This window comes from Electrophorus electricus, chromosome 1 (genome assembly GCF_041902795.1).
Source record: "Electrophorus electricus isolate QZ-2024a chromosome 1, ASM4190279v1, whole genome shotgun sequence".
Taxonomy (NCBI): domain Eukaryota; kingdom Metazoa; phylum Chordata; class Actinopteri; order Gymnotiformes; family Gymnotidae; genus Electrophorus; species Electrophorus electricus.
Genome location: NC_137497.1, coordinates 35,038,193 through 35,064,339, shown reverse-complemented (window position 1 = coordinate 35,064,339; position 26,147 = coordinate 35,038,193). Strand labels below are relative to the sequence as shown.

The 26,147-nt window shown below is 45.8% G+C and overlaps 1 long non-coding RNA gene across 15 annotated transcripts in view; it reads left to right on the top strand.

Moving 5' to 3' along the window:
• The first annotated feature begins 5,507 nt into the window (after positions 1-5,507).
• The window catches only part of LOC113573878 (uncharacterized), a 38,919-nt gene continuing 18,279 nt past the window's right edge, over positions 5,508-26,147 (top strand). For 5 of the 15 annotated variants that reach the window (XR_014124414.1, XR_004776082.2, XR_014124416.1 and 2 more), the window contains exons 1-6: positions 5,508-5,716; positions 14,763-14,853; positions 18,420-18,586; positions 19,624-19,749; positions 20,431-22,350; positions 25,397-25,428. This is a non-coding gene — a long non-coding RNA (uncharacterized LOC113573878). Of the gene's footprint in view, positions 5,717-12,874; positions 13,055-13,413; positions 13,577-14,762; positions 14,854-17,045; positions 17,092-17,455; positions 17,547-18,419; positions 18,587-19,623; positions 19,750-20,430; positions 22,351-25,396; positions 25,429-26,147 lie in introns of those variants that run through there. The other 10 variants (XR_014124428.1, XR_014124424.1, XR_014124417.1 and 7 more) reach the window with 10 other exon arrangements.

Here is a 26,147-nt window from a genome sequence, read left to right as displayed (position 1 = left end):
TCTCGCTGTTTTGCCGCTTTTTCTCTTCCCACTGCTAGACTTGTCCATCCAAATATTGCAGCACGTCCGTTCCTTTCAATTGGTTGTAGGTGATCATGGTCAAGTGTCGGAAGGGAGCCGAGCTGCCGCATCCTGACGGGGAGCCAGGTAAGAGCTGGCAGCTCCCGCACCCGAAGCACTGGCTCGTCCTCTTCTGGTCTGCTTGAGCTCTCCCGTCTCGGCTCCTCTCCCTGCAGTCGCGTCTCCTCGCTCCCCGTCCTCCACTCGCCTCCCTCTCGCTCCCCATCTTCCTTTTTCTCTTTTAATTCTCTAACCTTGTACACAATAAAGGATTCCCTTTCTGGCATGCCACTCAACCAGGAGGGCGACAACAGATTTGAAACAAGTACACTCTGAGCGCACGGTTGACTCCCAGCCATGCAACAACACCTCCATCACCAGTCGACGGGGGCAAAATCACACCGCACACTTTCCACTCAAATGAATGCGGTTGCCAGTACATGATGGCAAAAAGATGTGGTGAGGAGGCTAACACTGATAGTGGAGGTCGGTGGTCTTGAATAATCTAACCTGTACAGGATCTGCTGTGACATCCTCCCCCTGCTCTCATATCCAGACTGTTTACTAACAAGACTGAAAGTCTGATGTTATCATGTGTGGCTAAACAGGTCTCCCAGGGAGTGCTCCCCCCGCCCCCCCGCTTTTGCTATCCGTCTCTCTCTCCTCCTCTTTCTTGTGTCTTGAACTCTCTCACTCCTTCTACCACCTCCCCTCTCTCTCTCCCTCTCTCCTCTGGCCTTGCATTAGGATACTTAAGCTGCGAATCCCCGGTCACCGCACGCACGCACACGCACGCGCGCACACAGCTGCAGTCACAGGCAAAGAGAGCCACCAGCTGGAGTTTCCTCGCATGTAGTGTCCCACTGTCAGTTTGCTCTGTTTCCTCCTAGATGCTATTGCATGTTCTGAATTAATAATTCACCGGCACCCAGCGAACACGGGCACTCGCTCATTTAAAGGACGGAAGGAAGACATGAAATAGTAATGAATGACAAAATAAACCCAGAAAACTCTAATTTCTCTAATTAGGAACACTCTTCCTGTTCTTTTGTCTGATGGACCTCAACAAAGGATTTTAAGCAATTTTTTCACCACGTGTTTGGTATGCACATGCATGTTATTGCAAACATCACTTCGTAATCAGTATGCTTTTCATTAACCCCTGTTCCATATCTGATCTGCATTTCCCTGTACCCGTCTCTGTGCCTGTCTGTCTTGACTGGGTTTATATTTATAGTGGTGTGTATATCTGTCGGTGGACGTACAGGGCTGACGACCTAGTTTGTAGATGACGGCTGTGCATCACAAATCACGCGCGTGTTAGCAACTCGCTAACGCGGATCCTCTCGCTCCCCCGCAGCCTCTCCAGAGCGGCCGTTTGCGAGGTGATTCTGAGGAGAGGGGGATTTCTCGCCACGAGCCAGCTCCGCTCGCGAGCTCATTGCTTTCAAAAATCAAAGTTAAATGGGTCATCTATCATCAGAATTTGTGTCTGGCCCACTTGTCTTAGCATCAGTATGATTTATGGCCCGAATCGGAGGAGTCAACCATGCATGTTTCTTAGTTTATCGTTTTATGCCGTCTTCAATTAAACGTCTATAAACAGGACAGCAGGCTTTACGACATTGTCCATCAAGGTTGTTGTTTTTTGTTTTGTTTTGTTTTTTGCATTAGGATGTGGGATTTTCATATGTTTTCTTGAATCCTTTTGTGTGTGTGTGTGTGTGTGTGTGTGTGAGAGAGAGAGAGAGAGAGAGAGAGAGAGAGAGAGAGAGAAATCCCAACACTCGCTCTTCATTGCAAGTGAAGAGGCTGCTAGCCCCTTGTCTATTTTTCATTAACTGCAGCCAATAATTTGATGCTTCTGTGATTCTTACGTCCCTCTAATATCATTAAGCTGAGATGTTCATTATAGCCTGCTTGCATCAACAAGCAAATGCTACCTTAATGATCCACGTTTTTGTTGTTGGGTTTTTTGTTATTATATTTTGCATTCCTTATTATTGCTGTCATCTTTCTAAATAAAAGTGCACTCAGAAATTCAATTTTCGGCAGAGTGTGGAATCCAGTGGAGGCAGCATGCTGTTTATTACAGTGTATGTAAGGGTTATAAGCACAATGTCACCAGCGAATGTAATACTTTGTCAGGGGTAAATCAGAATGTAGTGGAGGGAAATTTGGGGACGAGTGAGAAGAGCTCCAGTTCTTCAGCAGGACATTGAATAATGGTATGTTTTATGTCTCTATATTCCTGGATATATAAAATTTAGCAGGGTGAAGTGTGAAGAAGTGCACTCTTTCCTTTCCCTCTTTCTCTCTCTTCCTCTCTCTCTCATTCCCATGCTGATGCTGAACGCTGTTGTTACACTAGGGGATTGGGTTATCATCCCTCTCCCCGGCACCTCCCACAGAATTGGCTCTGCCTACATACATTCATGCACTGCTTCAAATAGTGCAGATAGGGCAGTAAACAAACACGGTGTTCCGCGCAAAGTCGAGCAGCGCTGTTTAATGTTGGCACTTTGTTTGATTTGTTTCAGCTCAGCTGTGGTGTACGTGGCAGGTTTATTGACAAAGGTATACCTAGGAGATATGGGAGATATCAAATCGAAGAGCCCAATTACCTCTGTGTTGATCACTACAGAGCGCTTTGCAGACACTGGAAAACTCACTTTGATTCTGTTGTTTAGGTGGATTATGTGTCTGTCAGTACTGCAGGAATAAACAGAAGGGTGAAGGCAAACGTTAAGGAATGTTGAAGAATGTTTAAACAAGAGCGCGATTCTACCCCCCCCCACCCCCACCCCGCGCCGAGCCTCGCAGTTTACCATCCGCATTGTCTCAAACACGAGTTTACCAACCACCACAGGCTATGAAGCTGTAGGGTTCACTGAGATCTGTTAGCGCTTGAGAGCTCTGTTTGCCTCCGTGGGAGTCTGCCTGTGACAAGGATGGAGGGAGGGAAAATATAAGAAATGGCACAAGGTTATTCAGAAATTAAAAGGAGGAACTGATTTAATTTTCACCCTTAGCAAAGCGGGTGGGGTAGAGTGAAGACCTTGGCATTGGCTGAAGAGGGTAAAATTAATCAGCGTGCCATCTATGGCGAGCCCCCCAGTTAATCACAGGCTTCAGCATTTTATTCACAGAATGATATATCTGAAGCGAATTACCATATCACAGCAACTTACTCCTCCACTCGGCACATTTTGTCATTTGAAACGGAACCTTGATTAACAGCGTTTTAGGTGAGGCAGAGAGGGGAAAGCACCATGCCAGGGAGGAGGGGGAAAGAGAAAAAAACAGCATTAATATTACATGCATTGTGTCAGGGATTCATCTGAAATCTTTTTGGCTTGAACTGTTCCATATTTATTTAAGTGCTGTGTTTGTGTGTGTGTGTGTGTGTGTGTTGGGGGGTGCTGACCCTTGTTCAGTACACATCTGCAAGACATTAAAGAAGCAACGTGCCGGGTTTTTGTATGTAGGCAATCATTATAAATTGTTAAAACATATCCATAAATCGTATGCAAGCATTAAACACAGCTCCTGTTATTGTATCTAAACTGCCCTTTTTCCAGAGGTGCTAGTGAGCTTGGCTGATGGTCCGATTTCTAAAAGCACCACAAATGTTGCAGAACTGTGGCCACACTGACCAGGCAGCAAGGAACATCCATACACGGCAAAGTTTAAGCGTGGAGTTGAGCTGCGCATTACTTGTCATTTACCTTCCGTTAAACAGCAGCAAACATGTGCTGTGTGTTGTTTATTCGCTGTACTCCTTAGGACTGTCGATTGACCTGCTGGGTGAATTTAGAGTGATGAGCATACCAACGGGTAGAAGCTTTCATGCTGCTTCTTCAGATTGAACGGGTTGGTGGCTTTCAAACCCCCCGGCCTGCACCGCCTCCCTGAACATTTCGTGTCCAGTGTGATCAGATGAAAGATGAGGCCAGTCTCCATCTGGTAAACTGATGAAAAATGCAGGTTCTTTTTAGCCTTGATTTACTATCTGCATCACTGCCAAGAGACTACCCTCACCCACCCCCGCCCTCCACCCGACTCCATTCATCTCTACTCATTTTCACCAAATTTGGCCCAACCGCTCCCCCACTCAGACCCCCACCGAGGCCCCAGTGCATGCTGGGAGGGAGCTGATGGGGTGTGTGTGTATGATGACGGTGAGGAGTGGGGCCGTGGGGCTTGGTCCTTACAGTCTCTGCCTAGGCTCTACCGCCTCTGTGTCCCTTGAAACCCTCAGCACCAGGCCCAGCCGGTCACTCTCTCGTTACATCGCGGTGCATTCCACCTTGACCTGCTACGTGCTCCCCTGCGCGCCCTAACGGCCAGTCAGCCCCACTCGGCGCACGCAGCCGCCCGAGTCCAGATGAGGTGCAGCAGGAAGGTGCACATGGAGGATCCCCAGTCTTGACATTTCATGCAACACCATTCAGCTGTCTGGGAACATTGCATGTGATACTGACTCTTCCCTTCCTGCATAAATAAATACCAGATGTCACTCAGATCACGGCAAGGCGCATGTTCAGTATGCCCCCTATCTGGCACATACCCCACCCCACGGGTTCTCTTTCACCTTCCACCATAATCTTCACGAGGTCTTATCCCCCACCACCTCTTGGTCTCCAATTACACGCGCATGTGTTCACATCAGATTACTCAGACTGACATGCATAAGTAATATATTTATACAGATTTGAAGATTTACAGAAATATTTGAATAGATGCTGTGAAGCCAAATAATGCAGTAAATTCATAGTCAGGTATACAAATTGTACACAGTCAGTGTATATTTCAGTTGAACAGCTTCATACAGCTTTCGGGACACACCTGTTTAATATTTCAAGGTTCTTGTGCAAGTCTGCAGAGTCTGGAAAGGCCTGGAATTTAAAGCTGTAACTTCAAGATGCCAAAATTCGATATCCACTTCAGAGAAAAAAAAGTTACAAGGTTCTTAACTCTAATGCCCTCTCCTTAATGCATATCCAATTTCAAAGAAATTTCAGAATTTCCTTTTCCACAGTACAGCTAATGACCTTTACAGAGAGCGAGAAAACGGAACATAGAAAGTGTGGAAAGTCTGATGAGAAAAAAGGGGTAATCTGGAAAAATTCTTGAAAAGGCCTGGAATTCGTTTCAAGAGCAAAGGGCACGGACCTTGATACTCATACCATCTCTCTAGCACTGCCATTAAGAACAAGCGATTACTGCAGTCCGGGAAGAGCGCAGCCAGACACCAGAGGGAGATGAAACGGGCGGCGGGAAGCTCAGCCGATCCGTCGGAGCTCCGTAATGGCAGACAGACAGGGACGCAGCGCCGCCCCCACGCCCGTCTGCAGTGCAAGCACATCCCCTCCATAGCGGGGGCCTTTCATCAGGACCACTTGTTCTACGTAATGATTCATGCCAGTGTCAGACATGCCTATTACAGGGCCGAGAGCCGAGACAGCCTGCGTTAAGGGGCTGACGTACATACATGCACACAGCCCTCGGCCACATGATTAGGATTGATGATCTATGCAACATACGCGATCAGATGTATTTGCGTAAGCGCAGGTGCTACCCTGAGCCCTGCGAAGAGCACCTAGCCTCACTTTTGGAGGCTGACTCGCGCTGCAAAGAAAACAGTTGCCAGCACGTGAGTGTATATTATTTAATTTACTCATTTCTTTCTTTCTCTTTCTTTTTTTACGTATTTACTTCATGGTGGCTCTGCTAGGCTTGTGGTGAAGAAGCCGTCAGGGCTAGCCGATTAGCGCGCACTGATTAGAGCAAGGCGGGGGCGGCGGGACCACCGGAGCAGCTGGGAAATTACGACCTGCATAATTTAATTACCCGCGTTAATTAATTCATATCCGCAGCCAAAAAGAACAGGGCTTGAGCAAAGAAGTCATTAGCCTAATTACTTAATTAATTGTGTGTAGCGGCGTCCCGTTTTTAGCTGTGTCTTCATTATCTGATGTCGGGCCCTGGCACCAGTTTAGCGCGCCTGATGAAGTCTCAGGCTGGTGATAATTCCTCATGTCACGCTCGGGTAATGAGAGACACGGAGGCGCCATATGGTCGTGTTTGCACTCGCGTACCTGTTGAGCATGTCACCTGCTGCTCCGACATCACTGAGCGTGCGTGCGCGCGCGCGCGTATGTCTCAGTCAGTGTCAGCTTATTTCCGAGCTTCGCGCGATGTCTTCGTCTGAAAAAAAAATACCAAAAAAAAAAAAAAAACCCCAAAACTTTATTTCCCATGCGATTAAAGATGCCTCTTCTTTGCACCCCTGCCACTGTGGCTATGCCGGTCTGCATGTCCATGTCTGCGCGAGCCCACGCAATACGGTGCCGCGGCGTGTAAGCTCGCGCGCGTGTGTGCGCGAGGGGGTGTTTGCAAAAGGACAGCCTGACGCAATGGCGCCCAGCGTATAGCGACTCGCCCGCACGCAGGCTGCCTTGCTCCATGCAGAATGCCAGGCCTCGGCGCCCAATGCGGGGCGAGGCGGCCAGCAATGTTTCGGGCTCTCTGGAGCGAAGCCAAATAAGCAACAAGGAAAGAAGGACTTCTGTCTTTTCCGCGCATGTGTTTTATCGAAGTGGATCAATAGAATTTGTTTTGTTTTTTTCCCCTGTCGTACATGCCAAGTGGTTTTGGGATAAATTAGGTTAAGAAAAAAAAAGGTTGTATGGGCTGAAGTATTCAGTCACATGTCTCTTTGCACACAGTCTCAGAATTCCATCAGTTAATTTAGATTGCTTGATATTCTGGAAATAGCAGTTGTGATCAGTGTTGAACATTTTACAGATCTTGAAGTGCTGAAAGAGCAGAGTGATTATCAGTAACACTGATACTCAATCCTGGCCCTAATCACTGAAGTTAGTTCAAAAGACTTGCCACTCTTCACAGCCGACTCCTAGGTAAAGACGGTGGATCTTCTGCAGAATCTGACCCTCAGGGAAAAGATTTGAGTGTCATCAGCATATAAGGTTGTGATTCCAGTACTAATCCCCTGCTACTGGCCATAGATTACTCCCTGGCCTTGCTTTTAATACTTTCTGTATTTGGTCTGCTTACATACAGTCACAGCAGCGCCGAACGTAGCTATGTGCCATTTTAAAGTGTAACCATTCCATGTACATTTGTCCCAGGCTCAACTGAGCAGGACCAGAGCATGTTTAAACATGCGTAATCAGTTTGCATTGTTCACTCGCTTGAGGGTGAACAATGCAAACTGGACGCGGCTGGACGCGGAGCGCCTTTCGGGGCATTAGCACGTGATACAGTGCTCCGTTGCCTTATTGTCCCGGGGACATTTGGGCAGCTGTACCTTTTCTCAAGTTGCGGCTAAAAACAGAGCAGTCCTCCGGATAGGCCATGGCACTGCAGGGAGATCAGCAATTGGATAGAAATTGATTGTGTGTGCAGGGCAGGCTTGTTTCAGGAGGCCTAGATAGAGGGGCCTAATACGAAAGGCTCTGGTTCCAGCGTTAACCCAGATTGTATTATATATTCAAGTGATACCTTACGTTTGAGCCGCTGAAAGCTAAAAAGCTTTTTTTTTTTTTTTCCCTTTCCGTCCTAACGCCATTGGCTGTGGTTTCCAGGAAAAAGCATTAAGTTTGTCATTTATACACTCGGCATGGGCTAAATAATTCCCCTTTTATCCCCACCCACATGGGAAGCTAATGGATCATCAAACTCGATGCGATTGTTTCTTTGCCCAGGGACCGAAGGCTGTCCATTGGATACACGGATGTGTGGCGCATCGGATCCGAGACTTGGCGGGCTGCATTTACTCCATTGCACATGCAAACATGCAGCAACAATGGGCGCACGTACACACACACACACACACACACACACACACACACATACACACACTGCTTTTTTTGTTTTTGGTAGAGCAATTTCCCTCACCCTTTTCTTCGCCCTCTCATATCTGCCTCTCCTCCATCACTCCCGATAAATCATGGCTACCGAGTTCACTCCAGAAAGCACGACGAATCGCACGCTCCCGACATGCCTGTCGCCTGCCCGGGGCCGGCTAATCACAGGAAGACTGATTACTCATCCTTGACACAAGCATCGAATAAATACGCTCCGCTCACCGCAGCTGCAAAACTTTTTCTAGAAATCCTGCCTTGGAGATGTTGTCTGTCAGGGGCCACAGGCCTCAGCAGGCAGCCTGCACCACCACCAGCCCTCAACCCCCGCCCTGACACAAGGTGGGGCTGCTTCCCTCCGTGCATGAACGTGAAACGAACATTTTGACATTGACTGACTCCCTTGGGCCTCTGGCATGGTTGTCAGCCAATGCCACTGCACCAGTGCCTTTCATGCAGTCACCATATAGGAATCGCTTTAATGCCGAACTCCTTTTAGTAGCTTTAATTCCTTAATAATTTGAAGGCAGATGCAGGCCCCATGGTGGGCATTATTTGTGACCAGCTTCTCTGGTGCAGGACTGTGTTTAGCCTTTAGTTTGCTTCCTTACAATATGTGGATATACTTTCCTAGTTCAGAAAGTGTAAGTGACTGGAATACATTTTCCAAACTTTGGATGAATGCCACCACCCCGAATACTTTTTGTAAAGGTTGTTCAGAAGTCTCTCCTGCTAAGTTTTTAAATACCTCCTTTTATTGGAATTTGAAAATTCATTCACCTACCCTACCTCCACCTCACTTTAAACTACCTACTTATAGGGATGTCCTTGATAAATCTATTTAATTTATTACATGCAGACATTTCCTGGCTTCTGCTGGCCATGGGAAACACAACGCCTTACTCTCACATTGTCCTGTAAGTCTCACACTGAAGTCCTGAATTGAGCGAGTGCCTTCGCCCAATCGTGGATTTATCCAGCAGGATCTGTCTTGTCTCTCTCTCCCAGGCCGGGGACTCAATCCCTGGCTGAGCAGGGCACACCGCCTAGGCCAAAAACCCCCAGGGAGACTTTGATTGGCAAAATAATTATTCTATTATGTTCTCCGTGGGCTCTTTGTCTGGCCGAAGCCCTCTAATATAATATTTGGACTTAAGCCCCCATTTCAAATGTAGCAATCTGATATTCTATTTTCAGGTCTCCTTTTCATGTGGGTCAAACGAGACTTGAGAAGTTCCAAACTGGAGCTCTCACCATCAGATTTGCCGGGTTTGAGATTAGGCCTTGGGCAGGAAGCAGGATCCTAAACGCTAATGTCACTTCCCTCCTAATGATGTCAGTGATTTCTGCAGGTGGGAAATTAAACGTTTCTTGCTGTAAGCGACTTACAGCCAAAATCGCTAGCAGTTCTGAGAGTTCTCTGGTTATAACAGTGTACTAAAAGGGGGACTGCGTCCTGAGCACTGTTTTTTATTATTATTAAAAGCTTTGCATTCGTGCAATTAGTGAGGATGATGTGTAAAATGTGTGTAGTTCTGTTTGCTGTTTGGAGGATGACTGTTTCAGAACGCAGCGTATAGGAGCAGCAGCCTGAACCACAGCGCCCCCTGCAGGCCTCACAAGATGACGATCACCTGCAGATGCGCTAGGCAGCCCCAACCAGCATCACTGAGAGCCAACAAGATGCTCAAACTTTGAGGGTTCTTTGTTTCTATCCCCTCTCTCTCTCCCTCTCCCTCTCACCTTTGAGTCTACCATGAATTGTGGCTGCAGCAGGCCTTGTGAAGGGTACACCCAGCCCCAACCCCCTCAACACAACCGTGTTTAGGGTTCTAACCACATGCTCCCATGTAAATGGGCGTGAAATGGAGGTCAGCACCAGCAGTCCTCCAAGTGCCTCCGAGGTGCCTGGGAGAAGCTTTCAGCAAAAGCCACAGCAAAAGCACTCGGAAGGAGCAGCCAGAGGCCATGAAATGGGCAGAGCTGTGGAAGAAGCTGGTTTGCAGGTACTCCTCAAAGGGACCATGTGGGTGTGTTTGGAAGGCCTGGCTGCAATAGGATCTCATAAGATTCGGCAGGAGCGGAGTGGTGGTCTCTGCCCGAAGGCCGCCCCACAGAGGCTTTAATTGGCTTGTGTTAGATTAGGAAGTGGAGTCAGAGCCAGACAGATGATGGGCTGGAGGAGTGAATCAGCCAGTTCTGGAGTTCAGCTTCTATGGTGTGAAAACGTATGTGTGTGTGTGTGTGTGTGTGTGGGCACTTCTCTCTTATCCGTATTTGGACGGAGAGGCAGCCTCTCTGGTCTTGTGCTAGGCGGGCCTGGTGTACTCCTGTGTGCCTGTCTCTGCTCTCCCTTTCGCTCACTTTCTCCTCTATTCTTAACGTTGCAGTGAACCCACACAAACCCTCTGCCATCTGCTCTGACTAGATCCATTCGGTGTGTGTGTATGTGTGTGTGCAACTTTGGAGGCGGACATTCCTCCCGCTTGCGCACACACTCGCACAGGACACACACATGCGCGCCCACACACACACACACATGCACACACACACACACACACACACACACACACACACACACACACACACACACACACACACACACACTCACGTTCTAGCAGTCTGTAGCCACCACGTCACCGCTCTGTCTGCTGGGTGGCCTCTGGGGAGAATGAACCACTGAGGAGCTGGAGAGTTTGCTCTCAACTGTCTTTCGCAATAAGTCACCACTCTGAACACGAGCTTATTGTTCCCTTCACAATGAAACTTGATATTTGCCTAAACGCTCAGTGTAGCTGAGCTGGGCCATGCTGTACCGGTTAGGGTATATCCCGCCACCCTCATCTCCCACTAAAGGGTGTTTGCTTGGCCGACTCGTCTTTGATGGCCATCACGTCCAATTCCTCCTCTCCGTTTCTGATTAAACCGAAGACATCGGGCCCTCGCTCTGGGTCGTGCTGAGTGACGGCTGCGCCCCCCTGATGGTGCGGGTTTTAAAGCCGGCTCGTGTTGCTAGAGACAAATCCTACCCCATGTTTTAGTAATAGACTTTAAAAAAATCACATTCCCTTAAGTATTGCTTTAATGGACAGAATATGCTGGAAGACTTTAATCTCTCGTTTGGTACAGATGCAGTTGTCATAAGAGCAGCCTCTGAAGTCAGCTCCAGCGACTTAAAAGAGCCAGGTGTTCAAAAATCAGCCATTGTTGTCAGAAATGTTTTGGTGCTTTACCTATCAGAAGAAGCAGCTTTTGGAGTTCGGGGCTGTTTGAACGCTGATTCCACCTCTCCCCCTTCAACCCCTCCCCAAGAATTCCCAGTTTACCTGGTAGCTTTTGAAAGAGGTTCTTCTGTTTCTTCGTGTTTCTTCGATGAGGCCTGCAGACTTGACAGTGATGTAGAGTTTCCTCATGGGCTGTTTGTCAACATGCTTGCTCCATACAGAGGAGGGCTGTTTCCCCATGCATCATATAAACTGACATTAGCTTTTCTTAATCTTACTTACTTATTTACTTACTTACCCTCATCCCCTGGAAGGTTGCGAATAGCACTTTGGTTGTTTTTGTCAAGATTCTTTCGTTCGATGACAAATAGCATGAACAGGAAATAGAATGTTTCGATACCGAGTATCAAGTGGCGCTGAAAAATAAAAAAGCGGAAAATTTAACACTAGATAAAACTTTAACACAGGTCTTTAAAGGACCAAACCTGTTTCATCTTTACAGGTCTTATCTTAATTGTCTTTCGTAAAACCGCTTATTAACAGCGAGCTCTGTGTCAGCCCTGCTTGCTGTGGGGGGGGGGGGGGGGGGGGGGGGGGGGCTCGGTACATGGGCAGGGCCAGGGGGGCGGGCTCAGGCCACAGGAGCCGGAGAAGGTCGGCACCTCCCCCGCTGGCCGTGACCCGTTAGCCAACATGGACATAGCAGTGCATGGACCAGGAAGCCAAGGGGACCGCCCCCACAACCCCTTGCAACCCACCCGCCTCCCCGGAGCACGTGGACACGGCTGCCGCTGCCGAGGACTTGGGTGTGTGCGGTGCAATCAAGGGGCTTCGTTTCATTTGAATATCGTTTAGCACTGCGATGCGAAATAGTGAATTTAACTTTTTATGGCTTCCACTGAATTATAAATGAGAGCATTAAGGAAGCATACTAATGATGAATATAATTGGGTTTGGATTCTTCCTTTAAGCGCTTTGGCTGGTTTTCCTCAGGAATGATGGGCCTGGCTCATTTAGAATGGCCAAACACTTTGTCCTTGACAAAACAAAGTCAATTGATTTTAACTGCTGCTGATTGTATATCATAGAGTAACCTTTAAAGCTATGTTTCTCAGTGACTGTGTACTGAATAGACGACACCGACACCATTCCCATTAATTGGCTTACTGATGCAAGATTGAAAAGCAACTGCGATCAGTTGATCGGATTGAATAATAATGCGTTTTAATAATTGATATCTGTCGGAACGCATGAACAGCGGAACGACCACTGAGTAATTTGTAATGAGCTGTGAAACGGATCGATGTGAGTGTGTTACTGCAGTATTGTCCCAGGTATTGAATTCTGTTATTCTGTTCCCCCCGCAAGGGTAGGCCCATGCAAAACCACATGCCTATACAGGTGTGTCTCTATTTATCCGGGCTTGGCAGATGCGCTGTTTATTGATACCAAGATGCTGCTTGCGCTCATGCAGAAATCTATATCTTCTGCAGGGTTCTTCTTTTTTTTGTTAGCCGACTGGAGGGTTTCGTGCCCGGCTGCCGAGAACTACACAGAGGCCTCTCATTTTTTAGCCCTGCTTAACCTCAGCATATCTCCTTTTAAAACAAAGTACAAAAAAGTACAAATGTTTAAGGGAACTTAAAAGGACAATTGTGTTGATTTGAAGAGCATTTAGCCCCCCTGCCTTCTCTCCCCCAGTTACAGACCAGCGAGGAGAAAGTTAATAGCCTGGCTTAAGAAGTTGGCCTGCTCGAATCCAAATTACAGGAAGACATGGAACAATCTCAACAGCTGCGAGATCAAATTCTCCAGCAGCAGGAGTCTTTAAGTAGGGCAAGCGAAACTCTCAAAGACACCAGAAGAGCAGCTGGCACAAAGGTAAAGGGAGCACGGTCGCCCCCCGTCTTTGCGAGGAAAGGAAAGAGAAATGTGCGCTTCTCAACTTCCCACATCCCTTGCGATGCCGTATTCCCAGGACGTGTTGTTTAGAGGAATGTGGAGTCTATTACGTTAATTTCAGTGTTTTTATCTAAATATCACCATTCAGAGATGGCATGTGTTTGTGTTGGCGTGCCCTGAACCGGGAGCGCTAGGTTCAAAATCACAGAGGACCAGCTCTGTGTAGAGAGAAAACAGCATGGTTCTGTCAGGCCCAAACTGGTGGAGGAGAAGGTATTTTAAGGGTTTTCACCGCACAGCAAAGCTCTCTTCATATTTTTACTTTAAATGAATTTCAGATGGAGGACGAGCGGATTTCCAAGTGCGACGCTTGCAATGGGGGTAACCTAATTTTCTCGGCGACGGCACGTGTGTTTGGCGACGCACACTTAATCCTGCTGCCGAGCAAAGCTCCGTCCCTTTAACCCCTAACCTCTACGAAAAATATACGCATGTCCAAAAGTAAGTGCTCGTGACGGGCTTCGATTAATCTCCACAACTTTTATCTTCAGATTTGCTAAGCAAACAGCAGAGGCATTAATTTCGGTACGGCTCCTGTTACTAGGCCACATCTGCTTCTGTTTTGAAGTGAAAAACCTTCTCTCTGATCTCATATGTTGAACTACTGTAACTTTGCCACTGTCTATTTCCTGTTGTAGGGGAATAAAGAAAAAGGGTGTGGGCGGTGAACAATAACAGCTTTTGTTCTAGAGTAGTCTCTGCGTTAGCACAGCTGAGCAAATAACTTTAACACTTTGGGTTGAAATAACCCCCTCTTGCCCTCCCCGCATCACCGTCTCTAATGTTTTTGCAAACGTTTCGATATTTACTGCGTCAGCAGCTCCGGATCATGACAGTTTTCATTTCTAGACGTAAAGAATGCCTTTTAAAAACGCATTTGTCCTGTTGCTTCGATAGTTTTGTTCCAGACTTTTGTATTTGTGCTCATCAATCGCCTTTTTTTGTGACAGAATCATGTTGCCTTAATAAGAGAAGCAAGTGGGCCAGAGCTGGTGTTGTCTTTTCTGTGCCACTGGCCTCCGTTAGAGGAGGGAAGCCGGGAGACAAGGAGCAAAGGTCATTTGCTTCTCTGATGTCAGTGCAGCAGAGAGTAGGGCCTCCGTTTGAGCCTGGCAGTGAGAAGAGCCATGATGGATGCCGTTCTACCCGCTACCCAGAAGCCCCTGCTCCTGACTGGCCAGAGTAACTTCCAGTGAGAAGTGTGTGTGTGTTTAGGGCAACTGGGCGGTGGGGGGTAATGACCTTGCACTTCTCAACAGTTCCATTTGAGCCTCTCCCTTAGTGCAGATTCTCTGCAGTCTAAATGTCGCAATACCCGATATCTCACCATGACGTCTCGATAAAGGTACGCTTTTTTTTTGCCATAAATATTGGATGCGCTTGACAGTCGCTCGATTTGTTTGTTGGCTGGTTTCATATCACACTTATTTCCCTATTTCTCTCTTGCTCTTTTTACGGAGCGACTGCACGTCAGTTGGGATTCTCTCTGTCAGTATTTGATGTTTGGAGGGTGGGAGGTGCACACGCAGAGCAGTGGGGAGGGAAGATGGATATGCAGTGATTGATTTTAAAAATACCTCCTCCTTGATTTCTGTGGCGTCCTGTCCATAATGCAAGTCTTTTTTAGCCGCAGGTTCCTGTCTAAAAGTTTCGGAGTGATGGACCCAGCTGTGGGTGGCTAAGGCGCGCCTGTGTCGCTCTTGACGTTCATTCCTCAGGTAAATAATCAACAAAGTCTCGTCACAAAATGGCAGACGCACAACTTATGAAGAGTGCAGTTTATGGCCTTATTTCACATTACTTTTATTATGCTCCTAATGCATCTGCACTAAAGCGCAGTAATGCAATTCCAGATATCGTTGACCCTTATACTGGGGGGTTAATGTATTGTAGCATCAGTGTAGCTGCACAATTCCACCACCCCAAGCAATTCTGTGCTATGTCTCCCCCCCCCCGCCCCCCGTTTAATGAAGAGCTTCTGCCATATCCCACTCCTCAGACCACCCCCCACCCCCTCTTCAAAAAAAGGAAGAGAGCACCAAACTTGTTATGTATCTCGGGGTCTAAGTGTTGTCCTCTACTGTGGCTTTTTAATTTAAGCATGGATGATCACAAAGGTTCAGTGCAAACGAGGTGTGTAATAACAACCAGCACAGATGATATAGCTTCTCCACCGATGGTGCGCCAGTGTTCCTAATGAGTGTTACAAGCTGCTTTTCCTTTAATGTTTCATGAGGGGGCTGTAGCCTTCTATCAGGAGAGATGCACTCACATATCACTCCGTTCAGCACCCCCGCCCCCCCACGTGCTGTGTTCAGATACAGTTAATGTCAGTGGTTGTGCTCTGCCACCCATCAGATGTCAGGTTTGTGAAATGATGCTGCAGTGAGCCTGTTAAATGTGCTTTGGAAGAGCACTATGTAATCTATTATGCATGCAGGAAATGTACAAACACAATGGAATTATGCACCGTTGATATGATACAGTTGTCTCACGAGCTTTTTGCAGTCAAAAATCATTTTAACTGCTGAGTTTTCATTATTTTTTTCTGGGTTTTTTTCTCTTTTTGGGGGGGCCACTGGCAAAATAATGCAAATGCCTTAAGGCACGTCATGGCCATGTGGCACCTGACACACACACACACACATGCTACAACACACACACAGACCGCTACACACAAAGGCTTAAGCATACACATGATCCCAACTCACACACACACACACACACACACACTTACATGCACTCCCATTAGATCCTTCAGTCCTAGGTGTCTCTGGGTTCCCTTTAAATTCATGAACAGAAACGTTCATTTATTTAGAAGTCATGTAGGGGACTTGAAGATTCTTGCCTGCCATTTTAAGTGAATTTGGAGTCTTTCACAGCTGAGATGAGGCCTAGTGCATGTATAATGTGAAATATCTAATCCAGTGTGAATGGGAGCCTAGGGCCGCACCTGCAGACCATATGCCTGTGTTACTGAAGGCATCAGCTCAAGACAGATGGCCAATAGAAAAACACTTAGTATCGTTTCCGATTGATCCTGAACATGCTTGCATAGACTGCAAAAACTAAATTCTTTTCCCAATAGAGCTTTGACCTGGACGGCGCAAGAGCAGACCATTAATGGCAGAATTAGTCCAAATCGCGATCGTCAGCTCACAGCACTGTATGACGGGTTGGCCTGCGGCTAGCGCAAAAGCAAAATGATTCAACCTGGACGCGCTCGCGTGTAATCACTGGGCTAGGACTACGGTGGTGAGAACAGCCCGGTGCGGAGCTACCCGGCGCGCCGTCATTTGAGACTGTTCTTCACGAGTGCAGGGTGAAGGGCAAAGAGCTATCTTAACTCCCATCAATCCTTCGGACAGTTACAAATGGCCTTTCACTTTCCATAAGGCCCTCTTTGTGCTGGACTGTGTGGTGGGGCACATTGTTCTGCGTTTGGACGATTTTGGTGTGGGCAGGGCATCTCAAGGCCTCCCAGGGCAAGATGCATGGAAGCAGTTAATTCTCTTTGCGTGTTGCTCGAAACTAAAGGAAGCATTTTAAAGAAACCGACTTAATCTGGCGCTAAACACGAGCCTGAAGATGACGCTGAAAGAAGAGACGAACTCCTGGCATATAAAGAGGCTGGTTGAGCTCTGCGTCTGCATAAAGAAACTCCAACAATAGCAGCCATAGTCAGCTACAACGCAAAAACTAGGCAACCTCCCCTGCACCATTGCCTCCCAAGGACAACAGCTGTATGGCTGTAATTGCGTTTATTGTGCTGCTTAAATTATTATGAATAGTTAAATTGGTAAAAAGGAGAATTATGGGATCTTGCTTTTAAAGAGTACTGTATTGAAAGGATTGACCTGGGTGTATGAAATAATAAACAGCACTCTTGTCCTTGGTTTTGTGATTGCAGATACACAAGAGGTACAACAAGCTGCCTACGATGCAAAAGCAATTATGTAAGGGCAGAAAGCAGCTAGCTGACTGCAGAAAAGAGACAAGGCCCACCACGATCATGGCTCTGCAGTCATAGATGATTGCCTAAAATCTGACAAATATTACCTTCAGTCTCTCAGACACATCATATTGGTGTCCTTTCTGTAAAATATGAAATGAATCTTCCCCAAACCAGCAATAGCCAGCTAGTCAGAATGTCCTCTTTTTATTGAAGGCGTGTAGTAGACTGCACTGACATTTGCCATGATCTCCATTTGAACCTGTCTCTAACAATCCGTCTTAATATGTATTGCGGTCTTGCTCAGTCTGTTGTTGTATGTTTATATGTGTGTGTGTGTGTGTGTGTGTGTGTGTGGGTGTGGTCAGGGTCACCAGAAGCAACAGGTGGAGGAAATGCAGGTGGAGTGCCCTGATCTGGCAGCCTGGGTAATGGAGCACTGCAAAGAGCCCCACAGATGTAAGAAAGGGAGTGGTGTTTAGGAGAATAGGAGGTGGTGGCATCTAGGAGATGCTCATATGAGAGCAGGTGGAGGTGTTTTGGTGTTCATGTGAGAGGAGGTGCTCATGTGAGAGGAGGTGTGGTGTTCAGGGGCTCTTTAGGGGAGAGACGTGTGTCCTCCCTGACCCTACTGGAGCCTATTGCCACTCATCCATTTACCCACTCATGAAAAAATGCATGAGGGTGTGTTTGGAAGCAGTGGAATAATTTTCAATATTTAGCCAGGCTATGAATACAGATGATGTTGAACTTTGGTGTATTGCAGCACTGTACGCACATGTGCCTGTGTGTGTGCACTTGTGTGTGTGTGTGTGTGTGTGTGCATGTGTGATTATGCACACGTATGTGTACATATACGTACGGGTCTGTGTGCCTGTGTATGTGATCACCTGTGTGTGTGTGTGTGTTTGTGTTTGTGTGTGTGTGTGCATGCGTACGTGCGTACGCGCGCGTGTGTGTGTGTGTGTGTGTGTGTGTGTGTGTGTGTGTGTGTATGTGTGCATGCGTGTGTGTGCTTGTGTGTGCTCGTATCTGCATGTGTGTGTGTGTGTGTGTGTTTGTGTGTGTCTGTGTGTCTATGCATGTGTGAACCTCGTGTCTTGTATCTTGACCTTGTGTGTATGTGTAATTGTTTGTGTGTCTGTGCGCATGCACACATATGTCTGTGCATGTGTGTACCCCAGCTGTAAACAAGCACTTCATCTATACTGGATTGGTGAATTTTTTTAAATGTTTGACTCTCTTCAACTGCATCAGCTATGCTATGGTGTTAGGCAAGTTCCTATTCTGTTCTCTTTGTGTGTGTGTGTGTGTGTGTGTGTGTGTGTGTAGCAGGCAGTACATAAGCAAGCAGCACAACCACTTACAGGAGCTGCGTGAGGTACGTCGTCAAGGAGATGCCTGCCTTGACCAGGCAGAGCAGATGAAGCTGCAGCTACGGAGTGCACTACAGCTCACGCAGCAACAGGTTAACTGCTGCGGTCCTCTACACACATGCAGTAAGTATAGGCTAGCTGAGTGGTATTAAACGCTGGTCCTGTCAGCCCAAAGCCTGTTCGTTTTGCTTTGATGTGCCTGATTTAGCTTACCAGACAGTTACTCAGACCGCTAAAACCACTAAACTAAGTAGTTCTATGGTATGATACCACTGGGATTTGACACTTCTGGACTAGCTGTATATATGTTCACACACACACACACACACACACACACACACACACACACACACACACACACACACAAACACACACTCAGTCTCATAGTACCTCTCAACAGTGTATCTCAACATTCAAACTTTCATTCAGCTGCCAATAGATCCAGTCCTGTGCTATTACAGACTTCACTGATATCATATCAAAAGCACACATAAACTCAACCACAATCCCCTTCACCAACTGTACTTCAGTGCCTGTGACGCTGAACCCAAATCCCATTTGCCCACTGCGCCCAGCTGGCGCGATGGGCGGAGTTTTGGGGCGGATGTAGGTGGAGCTAGCCAGATGTGACTGGAGCAGTTCCCACAGCTCTGAGACACCCTTGGCACCTTGCACCCATTGACTCGGCCGAGAATGTCACCCAGGACATGGTAAAACAAGCTCCTCCCTCCCACCAGCACTGAGTTAGTAATCGGTAGTAAAGGTTTATTTAGCCATGCTGTTTTTGGAACATGTTTAAAAAAAAGAAGAAGCATATTTTATTCTCACTGGTCACCTGCTGGTATGACGCAGGTGTTTTCAAACTGCCAGTAGACTTTGTGACACTTTTCAACTCCACTTTAAAAAGCTTTATTGTTAAAAAGCTTAAACTTTAAAAACTTTGTTGTTTTTTTTTTTGTTGTTGTTGTCCAGCCTGTGCAGCTGGGTCCTTTTAAGCTGCTTGTTAGAAACAGGGGTTGTGTTGTTTGTTCAGAACAGAGGCACCTGGAAGCTGTGTTTACAATGCTGTGGCTAAGCGCTTTGGGTCTGAGAGATGACCCTGGCAAAGGAGAAGCGCTCTGGCCACTCTCCAAGACCGGCATGTTTTGTACTGTGTGCAGGTCACTGGCCGTCAGAGTGGCAGGTGGACATGCGGTGAAACCCACACGTCGGGTCATGCCACATGATGGACACAAACAGCAGGAGAGAGAAATCAAGGCAAATGTGACATAACAAGCAGTTCCAAGGTTTGCTGGTCGCTCCACTCGGTTAATAAGCACAACATTTAAAAAAATAATAATAATATGAGCATAACATTTTGATAGCAGGTTCTCTGTTATAGGCAGAATAGTAGTATATCAAAGTCATCGTGGACTTTTTAAACCATTTATCAAAGGCAAGGAAGAACAAAGCCACTTTTATAGTCATGAAAACAGTTGAGCGGCAATGCTGTAATGAACCCAGCCTCTGAGGTCATGAAAACAGGGCCTCCACTGAAATTGGCTGTAATGTAAAATTGTCAAAATGAAATTATTAGACTGTTGGATGTTTAATCGCCATGATTGTGTTTGACTCAAATATGCTTTAATTGTGTCCATTTTTGTGTTTGACTCAAATATGCTTTAATTGTGTCCATTTGTGTACCCAGCTTCTCTGAATAAATCTGTTTTCAGATGATATTTTCAGACGATATATATATTGATGCAGAAAAAAAAGTCAGGGCAGTGCACAAAGGTCTTTTAAAAAAACAGGACATTTGAAAGTCTTTTCATCATCTGCACAGACGCTAAGAGCTTCTGGAGCTGGGGAAGATGAACCTGTTGGAATTCAAATTTCTATATATATACACACACACACACCACCTACATCAAACACCTACCTTGTGCCTCCACTCACTTGCCATTTTATGAAGTACACCTGTCTTTTAGGTGTGTTTTATAAGTGCAGTTCAAGGACCACAATGGTGAGATGTTCCAAACAGCAGTGAGAGGAGCTGCAGCAGAGCAGCACGTGGGCTCAGGGCTGCCAGCTCCAACACGCAGCAGCTGCAGGCCTGAATGCAGACCGTGGAGGAAGGCGCATTAACGTCCATCCTGTTTTTGGCCAGATGTAATATAGAGGGAAGTCTTTTGTAAGTTTTTTCTTTCTGATGTGTATAACATTTGGTATTACTATTAAACATTTAAAGGGGGAAAAGGCCTGTTTGCTTACAGGCTGTTTGGAATATACTAACGTCCCCCAGCATTGCTCACACCATTTGATGGCTGTGCAATTTGTTGTGTGTATCAGGATTCATTAATTTCAGTTAGCCAGTGCAGTTGTTTTTGTATGAGTTGTCCTGGGGTTAAGAAAAAAAGAAAAAGAATAGAAAAGGAAGAAGGAACGCTATGAATAATGAATGAAACAGCACTGATGTCACTTTGGGTTTGCATCTTTTTGAAGATATTTACCATGTCTGGCAACAAATGAATCATTTTTTTTTATTGCAGAGAAATTTAATTTGTACAAACCTAACTGCTGCCTACAAGGACAGACTGGCGGAATGTAATTTTAATCAAATCAAATTTTATTTGTGTGTTATAAAAGAGTTACCGATTTGAAGTATGACAGTGTTTTATTATTATTACGCTGGGTAATGAGTTTGATTCTCTTGCTGCTGGTGGGGGATGTGGATCAGAGGGACTCCCAGGCTGCACGCTTCCCAGCCCGGACACCTCCCGGCCTGCGTTCATCCCGGTCCAGATGCCTCCCAGCCTGGATGCTGTGTGCTACACCCTTCACATCTTCACTTGAGTGTTTAGTGCTACCAGTACTAATAACCCAATGCCCTTCACATCACCTTCACCCTTCTGGCTTTTTATTAGGCTCACATCATAATTGTAAGAGTGCGTGTGTATGTGTGTGTGTGTGTGTGTGTGTGTGTGTGTGTGTGTGTGTGTGTGTGTGTGTGTGTGTGTGTGTGTGTGTGTGTGTGTGTGTGTGTGTGTGTGTGTGTGTGTGTGTGTGTGTAAATGTTCAAATACAATTGTTTAGTGTTGAAGTAACAGCGTGAAGTACTGAAGTACTTAAATCCGTATGTCTGTGGTCTCTGTCAGGAGGGCCCTCTGCTCTACCTGTGCTGTTCCTCTCTTGCTGTTCTTGGCTTCTCTGCAGCAGCCCACGTACACCACGGCCCTCCATGCTGGCTTCACTGTAGCGCTGCTTAAAAGAGCAAAACCCACACAACAGTGGCACGGTCACTTTGTGTGTGTTTCTGCGTGTTTGTATGTGTTTTCTCTGCAGTTCTTGCAGTCCTAGTTTGTTTTTTAAAGGCATCGTTTTGGTTGTTCAAGAAGCACCAGAAAACAAGTATTTTAAGATAATGTCTTCAGCAAGCTTGTATTAGACAATGTTGCCGTATTGGAATTGCAGCGTACACACAGCAGAATATCATGCAACTCCAATATAGCGATATTAACTACCCAGAGTTTCAGTTATTGGAAGTTAATTCACAGGGTTCCGCTGTCTAATTTGTGATTTATTCTGCTGTCTAATTTATTGTTTATTCTGATGTCTAATTTATTATTCATTCCTAACAGGAGCTGACAGCTCTCAGGCAGCAATGTCATGACGCTGCTGGCAGGCTGAGAGAGGGAGTAGTGGAGCAGCTCCGTCCTGAGGCCCTGGGCCTTGTGGAGGAGCTGCACCAGAGGGCCCAGGAGGCCCAGAGGCTCAAGTGTATCCACCAGACCCTGAGCCATGACATGGTCTCAGCTAATCAGTAGCACAGAGAGCACCTGAGCTGGCTGGAGCACTAAGCGACAAGTAGAGGAAGAGTTTCTTGCACAGGCCAGGATGGCTGGCTTACAGTAAGATCAGCTTAGAACTGTAAAGCATTCAGAAACGAGTACTAATACTAAAGTACTAAACTACTAAAGGACTTGACCAGATTTTTGAAGGTTTACTTCAGTGTTTACTAATGTTTTGGGCTAAATTTGCTTGTCACAGAGTGTAACATATTTGAGATGTTTTTTTTTTCTTTTTCTCAACCCTTTTTTTGCCTAGTTTAGTTCAAAGAAGTTGAGCATTATTTGCTAAGAGCAGAGATGAGTCAGCATTTCAGGCTGAGTCATAGACATAGGAGGAAAACCCAACATAGCCCCGCCTGCTCGAGCGCCAGTGCCCGCCCTCCGTTTAGGTTCCACCCACACCGTCGTGTCTTTCATAACTCACCCCTTGGAGCAGCGTTAGCGAGTGCTCGCGCCCACCCCCTAGAGGAGCCGCCTAGGCCTGTTGCACCTCACAAATAATTAAAGGCTTTGCTTAAACACACGGACGGCTCCTCTAAAGCCGGCAGGATCCGTAATAACGCTCCCCATTATTCACTCGTGCTTTGATTGCCTGACAGAAACAAATTAGGGTCAGGATTAATTTCTACCAAGACGTGCCGAGTCAGTGCAATTGACTCCAATTACAGCATGAAAGGACGCTGAATATTCAAATGAGGGGAGTGAATGATTGGCGGGCCGGCTGTGAATGGAGGCGTGGAGCTGTGCCAGCTGAACATGGGTACCTCAGGTGAAATGATAGCCTTCTGCTCACCACTGCGATGTCGGGAGTGATATATGTGTTCCAGGACGAGAACACGCCCCTGGTGGCAAGACTGTATGTGTGTGTGTGTGTGTGTGTGTGTGTGTGTGTGTGTGTGTGTGTGTGTGTGTGTTATGTTCAGACCACATCAGTGGCAGTTGGCTTGCACCCAGCATTTTGAATAATGGGGCCACATTAGTACGCTTCAGTTAACATGCTTCATGCATGTAATGCGAGTTGGAATTTGGACATAGGTGCTCTGTGAGGGGCAAGATGGTTGCTTCCATGAGTATAATTAAGACAATTAAACAATAACGGACAGACACAAATTCCATAGTGATAGCTGTTGATGCAGGCTGCACATTCTATGAAGAACGCTATTGCTAAACATGGTAGGAGAACTTACGGCTCTAACCAGTAGTTGTAAACAACCACCATTTGCTATCGCTGCAGCGTGTAGTTCAAACCTGTGGTCTCAGCCTGTCTCAAACTAAACATAGAGACAGTATTAGCAAGCTCTCAAAATGGAATGGTGCGCATATGTATACCAACTACACAACACAGAGCAAACCAGTGCGGCCCATTTGGACTGAGTGACCTCCTTTAGTGGAAAGGAATATACGCCCCAGCCACCTAGGCAATGAATAATAATTAAAAAAAATAAAATAACGAAGACCCTCCATTCAAATGGCTTGGATGCGTAGCATATGGTGGGCCTAATTAGGTCATCTGAGGTCATTGCTTGCAGGTCCTGCAGGAGGGAGAGGAGGAGGAAGCACAATAATGTGCAAAGAATTGCACTTAACTTTTATATAATTATCAAGTAAACTTGATACTAATAATTGGTGGTTTCCACCTCGATTCAGCAAAATGTGAAATATACATACACAAACTCACCAGGGTAACTAATTGTTAGTCAAAAGTAGGATCTGTCACTGTAGTGGAGTACATTTTATTAAGTCTACAAAGTGTAAATAAGCAAGTGTCAGTACTCAAACATGGTACTCAGGTCCAGTAGTGGAGTATTGCTACTTATACTCTGCACCTTTGACCAATGTCCTTCTGCACTTTGGCAATAGAGGCCACAGCAGATGGCTCTCATCCGTCCAAATGTCAGTGTTCGTTCCTTGATGGTCCTCCGATAGTTTATAACCTCTAAATGCTCATCGGTGCTCAACTGGAGGTTTTTTTTTTTTTAGATGTGTTTGCATACTGACCCATTAGTTTTACAGTAGGAGTTTGAGAATTGCGAGAGCACATAAATATCTCCATAAAGCTTTAGCTTTAGAGGTCAGGGTCTGATATATATATATATATATATATATATATATATATGTGTGTGTGTGTGTGTGTGTGTGTGTGTGTGTGTGTGTGTGTGTGTGTGTGTGTGTGTGTGTGTGTGTGTGTGTGTGTGTGTGCTTACATAGCAAATTTACCATCTGTATTGGCTAGACCCCACTCTCCCACTCACCATGATTATATCAATTTGCAAATTATATCATATTCTGTTAAGACCGTTGTTATGCGTGTACGTTCTCATTTACATTTTTTTAACACCATTTTTTGGAAAATCAGGTAGCATACATGTATTCTGTCATCTTATCTTTCTAACAAATTGGGTTATATTAAAATACATAATGTACAGTATTTATCATAGTAAATGCTCAACCCTGCCACACTTGGAGTGAGTAAGGAATTTAGGCCGTCCAGTGGGGGATGACCACATCGCGCTCTTTATGGGCTGTTGTCCATGCCTTGCCCTTTACGGGGCTTATGGTATTCATGGATCTTTAAGGGGCTGGTGGGTATGTCTGGCTCTTTTATAGGGCTGGTAAAGTGTCTTGTGTCTGGCACACCTCATGCCAAACACATCAGCACAAACACCACACACTACTAATGTCAACGAATATTCTGAATTCTATTATATCGTCAAATTGTTATAAACCTCAGACATTTGACTTTGTGTGTGTGTGTGTGTGTGTGTGTGTGTGTGTGTGTGTGTGTGTGTGTGTGTGTATTGGTGGCAGGGGAATAATTCAACAATTTGGTAACAAAATGCACTCCACACAGTCTCGGTTAATACTCGGCAAAATTCGAGATATGAGATATTCAAGATAACGTATGCAAGCTATGGAAGCTTTCGTTATCCTTCCATTCCAGCACTAATAACCTGAGGGAACATCTCAGAAATACACAGGCAAATGAGGAGTATGGTTAACAGTTTTAATAATTATATTAAACACGTTATGGGTCACTTTCCTGCACTTGTATAATGAGATTTTCATAGGACAAACTGATGTTAATCTCTTTGATTTATTTTCTCAGGTTCTGAAAACAGAAAAGAAAATATATTTCAGGTAGATACGTTTCGATTACATTCAGAGAACAAAGACAGTTCCATCTATAATCTATCACCAGTTAATGCTAGCTAGCTGAACTTTGGGAGTTCTAGCGTCAATAATTTAGCTAAGTAGCCTTCCTTTCCATTTCTAATAGCACTTTAGTGTAAATTATCCACACACAAAAAAATCCTTGTGACATTTCTAGAAATTGTGTGCCTTAAATGAAGTTAAGCAAAAATACAAAATTGTAGGTTGCTGTGCTAGCTAAATAGATATCAGAGACACAAGCTTCATGCACTGCAGGTCCCCAATGATTTATTTCCTGTTTTGTTTCGTTAAAAGACATGGTCAAGGTTGAAATAAACATAGCTAACATCTTGTATAGGTATGTCTATTAGTTTATTGGTTTGTGGTTTTATGGAAATAATGTGGAAAAAATGTATTTGAATTGGTCATGTGGTGTTTTTGAACAAATAATCAAACATAATTTTGGCCAATTTTGACAGGTCTAACACTCACTTAGACACATATCAGGTCACACACACATGCACACACCAACCCTGTTGGCTCTCAGTAATAGCATCCATCCCTCACTAATGCCATTACTCTTCATTCATATGTTACCATCTGAGAAATCACAACAAATTGCTGTCATTTTGGATGTTTTACATGTACCGTAAATGTAACATTTATAGCACCTACATAGTATAATATCCTGGGGCATCATGTCTGCA